Source organism: Alligator mississippiensis, chromosome 11 (genome assembly GCF_030867095.1).
Source record: "Alligator mississippiensis isolate rAllMis1 chromosome 11, rAllMis1, whole genome shotgun sequence".
Classification (NCBI taxonomy): domain Eukaryota; kingdom Metazoa; phylum Chordata; order Crocodylia; family Alligatoridae; genus Alligator; species Alligator mississippiensis.
In genome coordinates, this window is record NC_081834.1 from 71,513,419 (window position 1) to 71,527,875 (window position 14,457).

Sequence of the window (14,457 nt, forward strand, 5' to 3'; positions counted from 1 at the left end):
AACTGACATCAATGCCACATTCTCTTTGTGGCTTGTGCAGATTTCCAACAGTATACCGGGCTTCTGCATTTCTTATACTGCATTGAATAAAAAGGTCTACCACAGCTTCCCCTTTAGGAATGAACAAATACTTCCCACAAAACTCAGTTGATCTAGTCAATACTGATTTAATAGAAATCAGTAGACTGAGGTACAGAGAGCCATTCTGATATTTCTGATTGGAACTATCAAAGTTATTTCTATTAAAGAGGTTCAGCTTCCAGAGATATCTCACTTCAGGCAAATCTGATTTAGGATTTTCCAGGGTAAAACTGACAGTAGGGAGGATGCCAGCAGTATACCCATGAACCATTTAGGCTCCAATTGTTAGTAGTTGTAGTTAATCTGGTGGTGCTGTACTTTACCCATAGACCTTGTTTTACTCAGAGGGGGGTGAGGGTTTTACTATATACCAGTACAAACCACAGCTTTCCAAGGACAGGTTCATCCATTCAAAGAGTGCCCAGCTTAACTATAAAGGTACAGAGAGAAGGGCAGCTCTCAGGTCTAACTCATGGCACTTCACAGCAAGTGCCATGAGTTAGACTGATCTTCCTGGTGCAAGACATTAACCCACCCTCCTGTTGGGTCAGGAGGGTCTGCAAATTAAGTTTCAAGATACAGGAAGAGAGGCTGCATCTCTGCAGCCTCTTCCCCTAGCTCTGCCTCCCCCAAACCCCACAACACCCCCAGATCCCTTTCTGTCTCAAAATCAGAGGAGAAGGCAGGGGAGGGAGGTCTGTTCTGGGGTTTCACAAGCCATGCTAGAATGGGGGGAGGGGCTCCAATCCACCCCCCACCCTCCAGTGCCAAATGGGCAACCTCCAGAATGAGCTCCTTCTGCTCTCTTACCTGACTTCCATTCTGAAAACAGCACCGAGGCTTGGGCTGGGCTGTGTCAGCTGAGCCCTGCTCCTAGTGTGCACAGACAGAAGTTAATGAATGTATTCCACTTTGGAGCACCTTCATCTGAACTCTCATGTAATGAGGGTTCAGATTGTCACAGGATCAGACCCTTTCAAAACTCTCTGCAGTCACGCACTTGTGTTTGGTTACGGCTGTCGAACCTTTTTTGGGGCCAGATCAGGTGAAAATGATCACTTCTGTCTGTGCCATAGAAGTCCTTTGCCTCGATGATGAAACAAAGCATTTTTCTCCTTCGAATGATCTTCCCCTGTGTATCTAGCAGACCTCTAGTACTGTGCCACTGTTTGGTTGCACCTCAGCATTATAAAATGGTTAAACTGTTACCAAGCTTCTTATTTATAACCCTGCTAAATGAAATGAGTCAGTGTGGAGAGACAGCAGCAAACAGCACTTCAGCATTAGAGACAACAGCATTGCTATCCTTGCAAAATTGGCCACACCATCCATACCAAGGAATGCGATTGATTTGTTAACAACAGAAACAAAGAAACACTCCCAAAGATAAAGAAGGCTGGTATCCAAAGGACTGTGCATGCTGTACCAATTATCCCAAAGAAACTGTAACCATGCTGTCAGCTTATTATGGGACACTTGTATACTCGGACAATGACAAAGCAGGAGACTGCTTTTGAAGCATTCACATTTATAAATGGTGACCAGCATAAGCCATTCTGCAAAAACAACTTGCTTTGTCAGTTCAAAATGAAAACACCCAGGTCTCATGTATACTCCACTGTCAGGATGGAGAAATGGTCTAGCCTAGGAGAAGACAGAATTAGTATAGGGAGAATACGATACCACCTGTCCAATTTCCAGTTTATATTCCAAATCAGAGAGAAAGAAGTTATGTATTTATGTACAGTAGCAATGGGCTCAACCTCAGTCCCTGCTGCCCAAATAGTCTACTTTTCTTAGTTTTTACAGAATAGCTCGATGTATTCTGAAGACCAATTTCAGAGGATGGGATTAATCTGTCTCAGATAGGAGAGTCCTAAGTGCCTTATTTTAAGGTTTGGAAGAGCGTTTTTTTTTTTATTTTATTTTATAATTTTTTTTTTTTTTGGTAATTTAAAGCAATTTTGTAATTTCCCTTTGCTTTTGAAATTCATCCCTATGCAAGAGGCCAGAAAAGAACAAGGCACCATTTAAGCCCTCAAATTAATCCATAAACTGACCCTCGGCAGAGACGAGCAACTTCCTATGTGAAATATCCACAGCTGCATGCAAATACAAGAGTTGGTGATAGCCAAGACCTTTATGCCACTATTGTGAAAGGCCATTCAATTAGAAAGCAAAAGCCATACCATTAGGATTTACAGGGATGAACTAAATACCAGAATAATGGATCACAATTACTAATGGCCAAAACAAGCCAAGACCTACCACTAACCTGATATATGTGGCTATAGGATGAAATGCATCTATACTCAAAGGGAAATCCCAAGGTCAGGTACAAAGCCCAAATCATCCACAAAACACTGCCTAGGTAATTCTGCCCTTGGATCTCACACAGAACAGGACTCTGAAAGCGTTTTCTCTCAACATATTCAGAAGCTATTCTAGGCCCAAACACTTCACCCAATATCTCTCTATCGCCCCCTCTCAGCCTGGCGCATATGATTAGTGTGGCCCCATCCTCCAAAAGGTGGAACTGGACCAGGTTGCCCCCTGCGCCTCATCTGCCTATACATTTTTGAAGAATCCCAGGACCCATGAATACTTAATTCCAATCAGGATTAGGGGCTAATTAAGAGATGGCTCCTTTGTGTAGGGGGGCATCTGGAGTACACACACAGTGAGCAGTGCTGAGCAGTGGGGTCACCATGGCTTGAAATGCTGTTGACTCTGTGGGGCCCAGCCCAATGAGCTATAGGGCAAATCATGAGCCTTTTGGCTTTAGACAACTATCAGGCATAACTTGGGCTCTATATAAGTAGGTACAAAAGTGCTGCTTAAAGTGTGTTTATGGAGTATCTGTGCTAAAACTTGCAGCAGTTTCAAAAAAAAGATAAAATGCACCAATTCTGAATAAACTACGTCCATGCTTATATCAAGATCAGTTTTTCAAATTTGCTGTTCACATGGTCAGGGAGAGCAGGGTCTGACAGTAAGGAGCGGGTAAGGGGATGCAGGGGGCAGAGGGCAAGGGAGCTACCTGACCCCACAGATTTATTTTTCCTGCTGTAGCAGTGGGAAGGGGACAAATTCAAAGCAAACCTTCAATAATTAGTCTCTACCTGGAAAATTATAACACATTTGTACATTTTCCACATATAGACTAAGTATTGGGAGGTCATTCCATATTTGAGTAAATACGGTAAATCCAAATACATGTGGACGCAAGCCAGCCTTCAGGTGATAGCAAATGGGAATAAACCCTCTCTAGGGCAAATCTGCCAAATACATTTTCCATCATCAGCTTCCCTGCCTCTTTCTCTGAAACACGGCAGTGGCTAAAGTCAAACACAGCCCAGGTTTATTCATAATGAATAAATTCATTTATTCATAAATCTGAATTAGGCTGCTGTATTTTCAAGTCATGTCTGTTCGTCACCCAGAAGTTTGCAGGGAGAAGGCATCAGAGGGAAGGCTCATTGAGCACTGAGGCTCCTGCCTCTCTCTCAGCCCACAAGAAGATTAAAAGCACAATGTAAAACGTCTGTGAATAGAGCTTCTTGTGTTCACCTTTAAAATGAATTACTAGTGCTTTTTCCTCCATCTGTGAAGCAGACCACAAGTTCTCTCAGAGGTGTTGGTCATAGTTATGTTGGTCTAAGGACACAGGCAACAAGGTTCTTTAGGTAAATCTGATATCTGTTATTAGATCAACTCAAACAGTTGGAAAATTTCTTCCTAGCAAGCTTCTGGTTTTAAATACCCTTTGTCAGGCTGAGGAAGCAGATGCAGATGACTTTGTTGCTTTGTGATATCTGCACTACTAAAACCTCTCCATAAACAAGTCCTATTTTTATATAACATGGATGTACATGCATGTGTGCAGCAAAGGAGCATGACTTTGGAAACCTTTGAGCTGGTGTACACACATGGAAATACTTGCAAGTAACCCTGGGATAGTGAGGCATACTATATTTGTTCTGGCAAAGCTGCACTTGTGTGCCTTGGCAGACTTGAATAATAATTTTGCTTTGGGATCAACTCATTTTTGTATAAAAGGGCCCCATTTGCATTAAAAGTAATTTCTTATCACATTTTAACAAAGCCTATTCTATCCATTCATTTGAGGTTAAATTTGCAGTAAGTTGGACGACTGGAGGAGATTGCAAAACAAGAACTGGGGAATGTTGGAATTTAAAATAATCTTTTTTAAGCATTTCATATAAGTATTCATTTATGGAAGTCAATGACCCAATCTGTAAGCAGTTAGAGGATAAGATCTTCTTTTTACATGTGTTATATTTACTAGGATGAGGAGAGGAGATCACAGCATTAGCAGCCAAGTGAAGGACCCTCAAACTCACCTGCTTGTATAGGACGTTTGATAGTAGTATATTATTCTACAACTAGATGTTTCTGCCTGCTGTACACAGTTCTAGACAAAGTATGATGCCTTTTAAAAAAAAAGAAATAAAAGACAAATTTGAGCTTTGAGGGAAGCCTGTTTTCATCACTGTTTGCAACATGTTAATAAATGCATTCTGTTTAAGAAAAGCCATGAGTTTTTAAGTTATGGCAGACAGGACAGGTCGAGGTGGCTGAAGTGCAACATTCCCTGGCATAAACCTTAATAGGTTGCTGATCTCCAAAATACAAGAGTGCCTTTCCGCAAAAGGTGCTCAGTTATTAAAGTGATATTCCATAATAGAAAACCCCCAAGATACAGAGAATGGGAGGGGGGGGGGGGAAACTATTATAGATGCAGAGGTAGGGATGAACTGAAATACCAGATGCAAACATATCCGGGCTTTGAGGAACTTGAAAATCCAACTCCAAACTTTGTGGTTCTTTAGTTAGAGGCAAAAGTAAGAAAACCTGCAAGAGACTGAAAGGCTTGATTTGAATTTTAGCATTCAACTTGCAGGTTCAGAGTCCACTGAGGAACCAAAATAAAGATGTTTTAGAAAAGCATTGCATTTCCCTCACACACTAAAATTTGCTTGTTTTTAGTGCGGGCTAAAAGTGATCTCCTCAATCCACACAACACAAGCTGAGCCCACTTCACAGAGATAGGGCTGAACAGAAAACTTCAGATTTAGTCAAGAGCAGTCTTAGAAGGCTTTTAGAAAGGTCTGGATCACAATTTTTTTGTTCATATCCCTCTCGACTAGTAGAATAGGAGGGATGGATTTGTAGACACACAGTAGAATAGAATTAATGGTGCTAATGGCAATGTGAATCAATGAGTTTGTGGAAGAAGAGAAAAATGGAGTTGAATCTCGTTATGTATAAAGGTGCAAAACATGTATTCAGCTTAGGCTATGTGGAAGTCAAAAGGACATGACCCAAAACTGCCAAACTAACACAGACTGGGACCATCCTGTCCTAGTCTAATAAAAAACAAAAGCTTAGCACAAAAGTAACCACAAACCAGCCTGCTGAGTCAGCCCAAAAAGGGAAGTGACCCCTGAGGTTACAAGTCAGAAGACCCTTACATTTTCCTAACATAATCATAAATTAAAGACATGCACTTTACTAACAAAGGCATGGCAAATGCTGATTGGTGTATGTTGTTGCTATGCTTATGATGTCATATTTTCTATATGAACTCACCTCACCTGTTGTACAGGGTCAGACCTCTTCACAGTTCTCCAATTGTGTATGAGTCTGTCCAGAATGCATTCTCTAATAAACCAAGCTTCTGCTGACCTGAACCAAAGGTTTGCTGCGTGTGTTTACCACAACAAGTTAAATGAGATAAAATGATGCTGCATTTATTTAATTCACCACTACTAGTGATTACAAAATCATAATGAAAGTGTCTTTTGACCTTTAAAACAAATGACACAGTTTTTTCAAGCCAAGCAAGCAGCCTCCCTAAAAATCCAGGGAAGGGAAGGGCAAAAGTCAAGTGCTATCATTAACTGCATCATTATTTTCCAAAATAAACGTGCAACCTTCACCTCCGTAGCAGTGAATGGCATCACTGGGGCTGCTCATATTAAGCTGCCATCACTACACTATCATTATGGGGCTGATAAGGAAAAAGAAACACTTTGGGATACACTAGAGGATGCATTTATTTCCCAGTGTCTCCAAGCTGAATTATGCATGTATGGGTTTTTGAGGAGAAGGAAGGTCGGTGATACTGGAAACAACAGGGATAATAAAAGCATTGCTCTCAAGAAACCTGTTTGACACCCTAGCAGGCATCATGGATGAAATCCTCCTGGCCACTCTGAACTCAAAGCTCCCATTGATTTTTTTACAAGGCCAGACATTCAGATGCCAAAATAAGAGAAAAGGCATGGAATCGATCCCAGAAAAGGAGAGGGGGGAAATTGTGAAATCTTTTCTCGGGAAAGACACTCGTGGACTCTGCTGAGCTTTTTGCCCAAATGAGGAGTTCAATACTAGGATCTGCAGAAAGCACAGACCGAAGTTGATCAATGTAAATCAACTTCAACCGGAGTCTGGAAACAAATGCCTTAAGTCAAGAAGCAATGTTTAAGGAGTAAGGAGAGTAGCTTAATTATTCTTGCCCCAGAGGGCAAGAATCTCTACACACTGAAAATGAGCTCCAGCCCCAGATAGCTGAAAAAGAAATGGCTATGCTAAAGAATTTGGAGAAATTATATGACCATTGTTGAGAATAAATTCCCACTTAAGGTGTGCACAAATGTGTGCACACACACACTTCACTTTTGCCAAACCTAACTGAAGTTGAATGTGGAAGAAACAAGCAATCAGCTTCAGTTCATTGGGCTGGAGGGAAAACAGAGTAACTGTTATTAGACCATTTTAGACTTAGGGAATAGGTGACAGTCATTTATGTGCAGGGACTATTAGAACCAGCAGCAATGTCACCAATCCAATTTATCACCACCAATGAAGAACACTCAGCTGAACCTACAAGATTAAAAAGTTTTTTTATTATTCTGAGCAAAAAAAGTAACAAAAACCCCCCAAACAAACAAACAAACAGACAAAAGAACACCCAGGAGTCTCCCTGCAATTGAAGTATCTGATGGAATTTAAATACAGGGAAAGTTTAATGTTGCATTCAAGGAATATTGATGCTTACAAAATGCATGGCAAAGTATTTAGTAATACACCATGGTATAAACAAGCTGGGATAAAGGGAACCAGTCATCTCATGCTCATTAAACTGTGTTGATCCCCAATCACTTGGGAAATGCTAGTTTAGTGCTGTGACCTTCGGTAGACATTACTGCAGCCCAAACATCTCATAGCCACAGGTGCAGGTGTGAGACGGGAGATGCATGTACAGACAGACTGAGTCTGAACTATGTACTGTGCGCATTGTTACTTATTTCCAGGACCCATCATGTGTTTTTCTTTACATGAATGCAACAAAAGTTTATATTGTATCAAAGTGCCACAAACTAGAACAGCAGTTCCCAGTCTGTGGCATGCATACCACAAGTGGTACGCAGACAACATGTCAGTGGTACGTGTTAACAGACTTATTATAATTATATGACAAAAATTTGCTGGTGGTACTTAAGGGTGAACTGAGAAATTTGCTGGTCATACTTAAGGTCATATCATTTTAAATTGGTGGTGCGCAATCTGTCAGAGTTTGGGAACGGCTGGACTAAAGGAGGCACTCCTGGAGTTGGGACTTTGAAGACTTGCACTTCTACTCCAGGCTGTGCCACCAATTGAGTGGCCTTAGTTGTGTTGCCTCCCTTCTCTGTGCCTCAGTTAAGAATGCAAGAGCTGCCATTTACTGGGTCATAGGTCCATCTTACCCAGTACACTCTCCCAGACAGTGGCAGAGTGCATGCTGAAAGGGACAGTGAACAGGGTATGACCAGGATTTTTCCCATTGTTTTTCTCTCACTTGCAGCCTCCAGCATTTAAGATCTAGCAAGTTCTGATTCAGAGGCTGTACCCCAAACTCCTGTGCTCAATAGCTATGGATGCACCTCCAAGAATTTGTCTTGTCCCTGTTTAAATGTGCCTAAATTGAGACAAGATGCTATGCAAGCTGACTGTGAGTTCCACACGTTAATTCCACACTGTGTTAAAAAGAACTTCCTTTGTCAGCTTCCCCTCCTCACAGTGGGATCTCAGTACTCACCTCCCTTCTGCTTCAATGTCTACTACTAAGGGAAAGCTCAGCAACTTGATTATCTTTATATTATTAATACAACAAAGAGAGAGAGAGAATAGGCCTTACTAGGAGCTGTATTCTGGCATTGTTTGCTCTCTCCCCTGAACAGCCCCACCTTCCAAAATAGAGGATAACATGATCGACATGGTATACAGCTGTTACTAGTAACTGAAACAGAAGTATTATGTGCTATAGCATATGCTTCAACCTTATTTCACATAATACAAGTAGAGTGTTCTGTCATCCTAAACAACTACAATATTTCGGTTAACATTCTCTGTTTGAGTCTCCCTTTGTTGAAATGATTTTAGTAAGGGCTTGAGTTTTGGTTATGATTTTCTTTTCTTTTTTGGATTTGAGGTTATAGTTCTATAATTTTAAAACCAACTGTCTGTGAAAGTCTCTAGATTTTGGAAGACTGTCAATATACTTTATAATATAAACTGTATCCAAGCTAATACTCTGGTTTGCTTTGGTGACAATATGTAGCCTGGCATTCTAATGTAACTTGTCTAGCTCAGAGCTGACTTAGGATGTGTTCAAACTGATCCTTTAATTCAAGTACTGTATTAATTCTTTTACTTAAAAATTAGCTGAGTCATTACTTTGTCTTAAATGCCTCCTTTTAACCTACATTTTAAGATAGCAGCTTGCAAATCACTACCACCTGGTGCTGATCAGGGCCAAGAAATTGCAATGTCCAATATCTGAGTACTAATTTATCTTACTGCTTACTGAGTAGTAATTTATCTGACTGCTAATCCTTCTTCTCCCTTTCCTCTCCATCTAGGTTTCACTTTTATGGCTTATCCACCTGTTAGATATTGTCTGAAGTCTACATTGTGATCTCTATGGGGCATGGGCCACTGTCATGTTTGCACAATGCCTGGTATGATAGGGTCCTGATTGGGCCCCATGGTTGCTATCACAATAGTAGTAATACATTACTTATGAGCTGTATGCTTCTCTGCAAAGACATCGTCATCATTACAAATCAGTGACCACTGCCTGGTGTATTTACTATCTACAGCCAAAAATTAGGAGGGCTTCCCCAAGACAGGGCTTCAGGTCAAGGCAAAGAAACTTATGGCAAGACACAATGGCAGGAAGCATGCCCCTTATCCTCAAGGATGGATAGTTAATACAGCATAAAACCAAACAGATCAATACAAGTCAATGGAAAGACTCTTCAGTTTGAGGTGCAACCCAGAACAGTCTTCCAACGTGGTATGAACCTTCCACAGGTCCCCAGACAATTCTGCCCCAAGCAATTTTGCAAAAGAGAAGGACAGCTTACCTGGAGTAATCCCTTGCTCAACTGGAGATGGTGGGCTTCATATCTTCACACACATGGCTCACATGACCATTTATCAACTTTTGTTACTTGCATTGTGGAAAGACCTAGAGACTCAAGCCCTTTTGAGCTAGGCACAAATGCCAAATGAAACAAAGATCGATTTTTCAGTGGAGAGCTTCAAAGATAACAAGTAACTGATCTGTTCGGATCAGAAATGAACTCAATCTTGTCTCTACTAATGAACAGAGCACACAGGCCTCAAGCTGCAACTAAAACCATCTCTAGTGAAATCAATGGCAATCTTCAGAGGCACAGGGACCCACATTTATGGATCTACAATTGCAGGATTGAGACCTATGTAGGCTTTATGGGACCCAAAGCATTGTAACAAAGCAGATGGATCTGTTTCTTAACTAACCCCCTACAGAATCCACGTGACTTGAAATGCTACTGCTAATTATTCTTATCATAGAATAGTGGGTACCTTGGGAAGATCTGAAGGAAGAGAGAGCTCTCATATTATTGAAGTGTGAATTATCGTGGGGAAAAAGTCACTGGAGGAATAAGGTTGTAAAATCAATAATCTATGGGCAAACAGTTAGTGGAGTTCTCACTCCAGGCCATGAGACAAAGAGAAAGTCCAAGACGAAGTAACTGCTAAGAAATGGAATGCAGGAAAAACATTCATGGGAGTTTTTTTGTTTGTTTTATTTTTCCCCTTTATGAAGATGAAAAGTTTTAATTCAAAAAACAAAACAAAACAGAACAGAACAGAAGAAGCCTATGCCAATTAAAGTAACTGATAGAAATCTGTGGTTGTTCTGAAATATTTAATACCCAGTGTTGAGTATTTTATGCAAGAAATATTTGTGCTTGTACTGGCGCTTCATTTTACTGTACAGAAACATATTGGACCAGATTTGTCTACTGCCAGTACAGGCCTTTTAAATGAGGCCTTGATGATCATGCTCCATAGAAGTTAGTGGGATTTTCACTACCTTTATAGGTAAGTGCAGATGTCACACTTAAATCAGTCTAGCCCTCATTAGGTCAATCTAACTGTTGATCTTTACAGACATTCAGGGAGGTTAGTTCTGGCAAACAATGGCCAGGCTGATCTTAATTAGTTCATCCAAGGCAGCAAATTATGTCAGATCAGGAATGGTTTAATCCCAATCTGCTGAACATCTGCTCAAATTCAGAGCGCAGTCCTGAGGCTGGGAAAGCCCAGCCACTAGCCCCAGCTCTGGGGCCACACTCCTTTGACCATCATAACTCTGACTGGGTTACTTTCATCCCCCAGACTCCCCCACTCCTAGATGGACAACAGCAAACCCACCAAACCCTACTCTGTACAGATCCACCAGCACCTCCAATGATCCCACCAATCCCAAATTACTTAGATTGGGGTTCCCAACATATCTCCCAGCACTGGTGTACATGTGCACAAGCTACACCTGAACTACAATCACGCAGCTTCAATTAAGTCACATTATCATGGATCGGGTATGGCTAATATCTGCACGTACCATATGTGACTAGCTTTTTAGAAGATATTCGCTCGTTAGCAAATCTGCCTATCATTGTCACAACGAGAGTGGTTGGGTGCTGACTGCTTGGGAAAGTAGATTCCCAAATGTGGGCTCTGGGAAACTGAGAAGATGACTGTAGGATCCCTTAAAAATCTGGGCCACAAAAGGCAAGAGGTAACAGGTAAGGCATGACATCTGGATCTAGATCCAAAGTCCCTTAAACCTTTAGGAAGCTTGGATAAAAGGTATGGTTCAAGACGCACTTGGAATAATGCCCAAAACACAGTGTTACATTTCCTGTCCTATCTTTTGTTAAGGAAGGAAATGTTAAGTTACAGAAATGGGATTGAGGCAACCAACGAGCTCTGCTTTAGCATATTTTTACAGCAAGTTGTAGCTTGTAATGGTCTATCAATATTAAGCAAGACTAGCATCATTTCTGGATTGGGGCTCCCATGTTCAGACCAGGCATTTACTCTGCCACAGGGTCGTTGCATGCCCTTGCACATTCTGCACCTCCCATTTCCAATCCCACCTAGCCCCAGTCCAGCTCCGACTGGAGTAAATGGGAAATAACCAGAATTCTTAGCACAGGCCATACCCAGTCCTAACGCCTGACTTGGAGTAGGACTAACAAGCTTCATTACCAAAATTAATGATGAGTGTGGAAGAGGGGTACACTGAAGAAACCTCTGGAGGCCTCTTCCAGTGACACTTTTCCGTGATCCTATTTGAAATTCTCAAGGAAAACCTGCCTGTAAATACAGAAACATTCTTCATCAACAGTAGAGCCCTCGGATGGATAAACAGGGATGGCCTTGTACCAGATAACTCGAATGGCAAGATAGATGCGTTATTTTGCCTTGGTAGTGATGGGAGCGATTCTTCAGTGACCTGATGAAAAATGTTTTGCATTGAAAAACGTGTCTAACTTTACTGGACCAACTGCATGGCTGTGATAAAGATCACTCACAAAAATCCTTGCCTCTTGCATTATTCTGCCTTCTAATTTGTACGCTGCATACTTTTGCTGTACTTGCTGTCCAAGCAGGTAATAGGGCTTTATCTAACCTCGAAATCGCTATACAACCAAACTGTCTAAGAACCAAGATGCAAATCACAAACTGAAATCTCTAATTGTTCATATTCAAGCAGTACAAAGCCCAGCTGGCTTCCATGCCACACTTAGCTTGTATTTGTAGCTAATATTGAAGTACTCTTCTTCAACTTCTTGGTTTCCAGTATATGAAAAAAATCCTCACCCCACTGTTCTCCCCTTTTTAAGGCACTTGTGCAAATGCTTCCTAAATTCCTCTAGCTTAATTTTAATTACCTTTTGGGGCAAGTACTTTGTACAGCCTCCAATTCCAAAGTTTTCCCTCCTCTTAAACTTTTACCATGCATAAAATGTGCAGCAGCACAGAAACAGCTGCTTTTCTGCTCTGTTTATGAAGTTGCATTGCTTTTGCTGTTTGTCAGCACAAGGGATCCAGCACAGTCAGCTGACTGACACTAGGGTAAGCACCACACCACCTCAAGTTTAGTCACAATTTCTAGTCCAGGATGACAAGATAAATCTTTGTTACAGTGAAACAAGAGATCAAAGCAGTAAAAGGTAGCAGAGAAAGTTTGTTGTTCTTATTAACACTAACTATAAAGGTGGAAGGCCAATTCCTTCTTACATCTGCGTAAATCCACAATAATTCCAGGGTACTGGTCTCAAGTTGGAGTTACACCTAATTTAACAGGAGTACAGATGAGGACCGATGTGGCCCAGCAGACAGCATTCAGAACAGGAGATCTTTTCAGAAGCAGTGTTGCATTAACGTGCAGGATTACCATGCATACACATGCACATAAATAACATATTCACAAAACCCAACCCCTTAATTCTATACAAAACATAAAGAGCTTTGGTTGTCAGGCCCAAATATTTGTCTTTTGTGTTGCAAAGCACATTTCTTTTACATTAGAAATTTCATTCAGCTCTAACTATTTCACTTTGGGGAGGTGTGCAATGGGATATCTATCCCAGGAAATAACCATGTGGTTTCTGCTTACCCGATATCGGAGCACCATTCCCACTCCCTCTCTGGATCACAAATTCTGTCCCACTCTGGCTTGCAACACCGAGCTGAATATCCAAGTTCAAAGTCAGTCTGGCCTTTACAGCCTTTGTGCTTCCAGTTGCAGTAAGTCTGGAAACACACAAGTCACAACTTCCCTATTAATTTGCATTAAGATATCCAGCACTCAGGATCTCTCTGTTCTGTGCAAATGCTTTTCCTTCTCTTGCCCAGTCACCTGATTTTTCCTTTACCTAGGATCAGTTACTAGATTTTTCTTTTTTCTAGACATTTCCTCAGGCATGAATCAGGGGATCAAATGTGTTTGCAAGCACGCATTACATCACCATTCTAATAGTGGAGTAAGAGTTTGCTACTAAAATTGGGAATTACTTTCTTGAAATGGTTTCTGCTAAGAGTGTCTCACTACTCTCTCCAGCATTGGGCCTGACCCTGAACTGAGTTCCATGCACAGAGATGTTTGCAGCATTGCCAACATGGATGGTTCAAACTCATGAGATTTACAAATTAAACTGGAGGCCAATGAAAAAAAACCCCAAATTTTTCAGCTGATAGGGTACATGTGGGTCATACTGTCAGCTTTTCTTAAAGAAAACCAGGAAGGGTGTTCTCCCATACAAACATGATTCCAGGCATCCTGGCTTTAAAGGAACATGACAGTTCACCATGGATCCTAGTTTTCTTTTAGTGCAGAAAAATGCAGATTTTCTCATTTTAAGGGCAGGACCTGGCAGAGCAGGGTGAGGAAGCCCAGTGAGCCCCATGCCACCACGATGAGGCACACCCTGCCTGCCTGGCAGCAACAGGGGTGGCACCACGGAGTTGTGTCCCCCACTGCTGCCAGGTGGGCAGGGAGCACCTTGCCATGGTGGTATGGGGCTCATGGCAGGGACTTCAAGCCTTCTAGCCCACCCTTTCAGATCCCGCCCACAGGACCAAGGAGGCCCCCAGAGGGAGGTCAGCGGAGCGGGAAGCCCTGAGCCTACAACCGCCAGCCTGCATCTGCATGCCCTCGTGGGCTCTGCTCCATCTGTGCCACCCATGGAGAGGGGGAGCTGGGCTCCATGCTCTGTTCAGGCCGCAGCAGCCCCTTCCTCCCATGGTTGGCAGCCAGTGCTCAGGCACTGTTAGTGGGGGGCAGAGGGCTTCAGATCTTGCCCCCCCCCCAACCTCTCTCTTGCAGGGCTTGGGAGTGAGAGTTAATGGCATGAGCTGGGTACCAGCCTATCAAGGCTGCTCACTGCCACAAAGCAGCTGGGGAGGACAGCTGCAGCTGGACCTGCATCCTGGTGAACAAAGGGGGCAGGGGAAGCTCCAATT

General features: G+C 42.1%; 1 long non-coding RNA gene across 4 annotated transcripts in view; it reads right to left on the reverse strand.

Annotated features, from left to right (window-relative positions):
- The window catches only part of LOC132244232 (uncharacterized), a 60,052-nt gene that overhangs the window by 25,393 nt on the left and 20,202 nt on the right, over positions 1 to 14,457 (reverse strand). For 3 of the 4 annotated variants that reach the window (XR_009455817.1, XR_009455816.1, XR_009455815.1), the window contains one exon: positions 13,112 to 13,248. This is a non-coding gene — a long non-coding RNA (uncharacterized LOC132244232). Of the gene's footprint in view, positions 1 to 4,445; positions 4,535 to 13,111; positions 13,249 to 14,457 lie in introns of all 4 variants that reach the window. The other variant, XR_009455818.1, reaches the window with a different exon arrangement.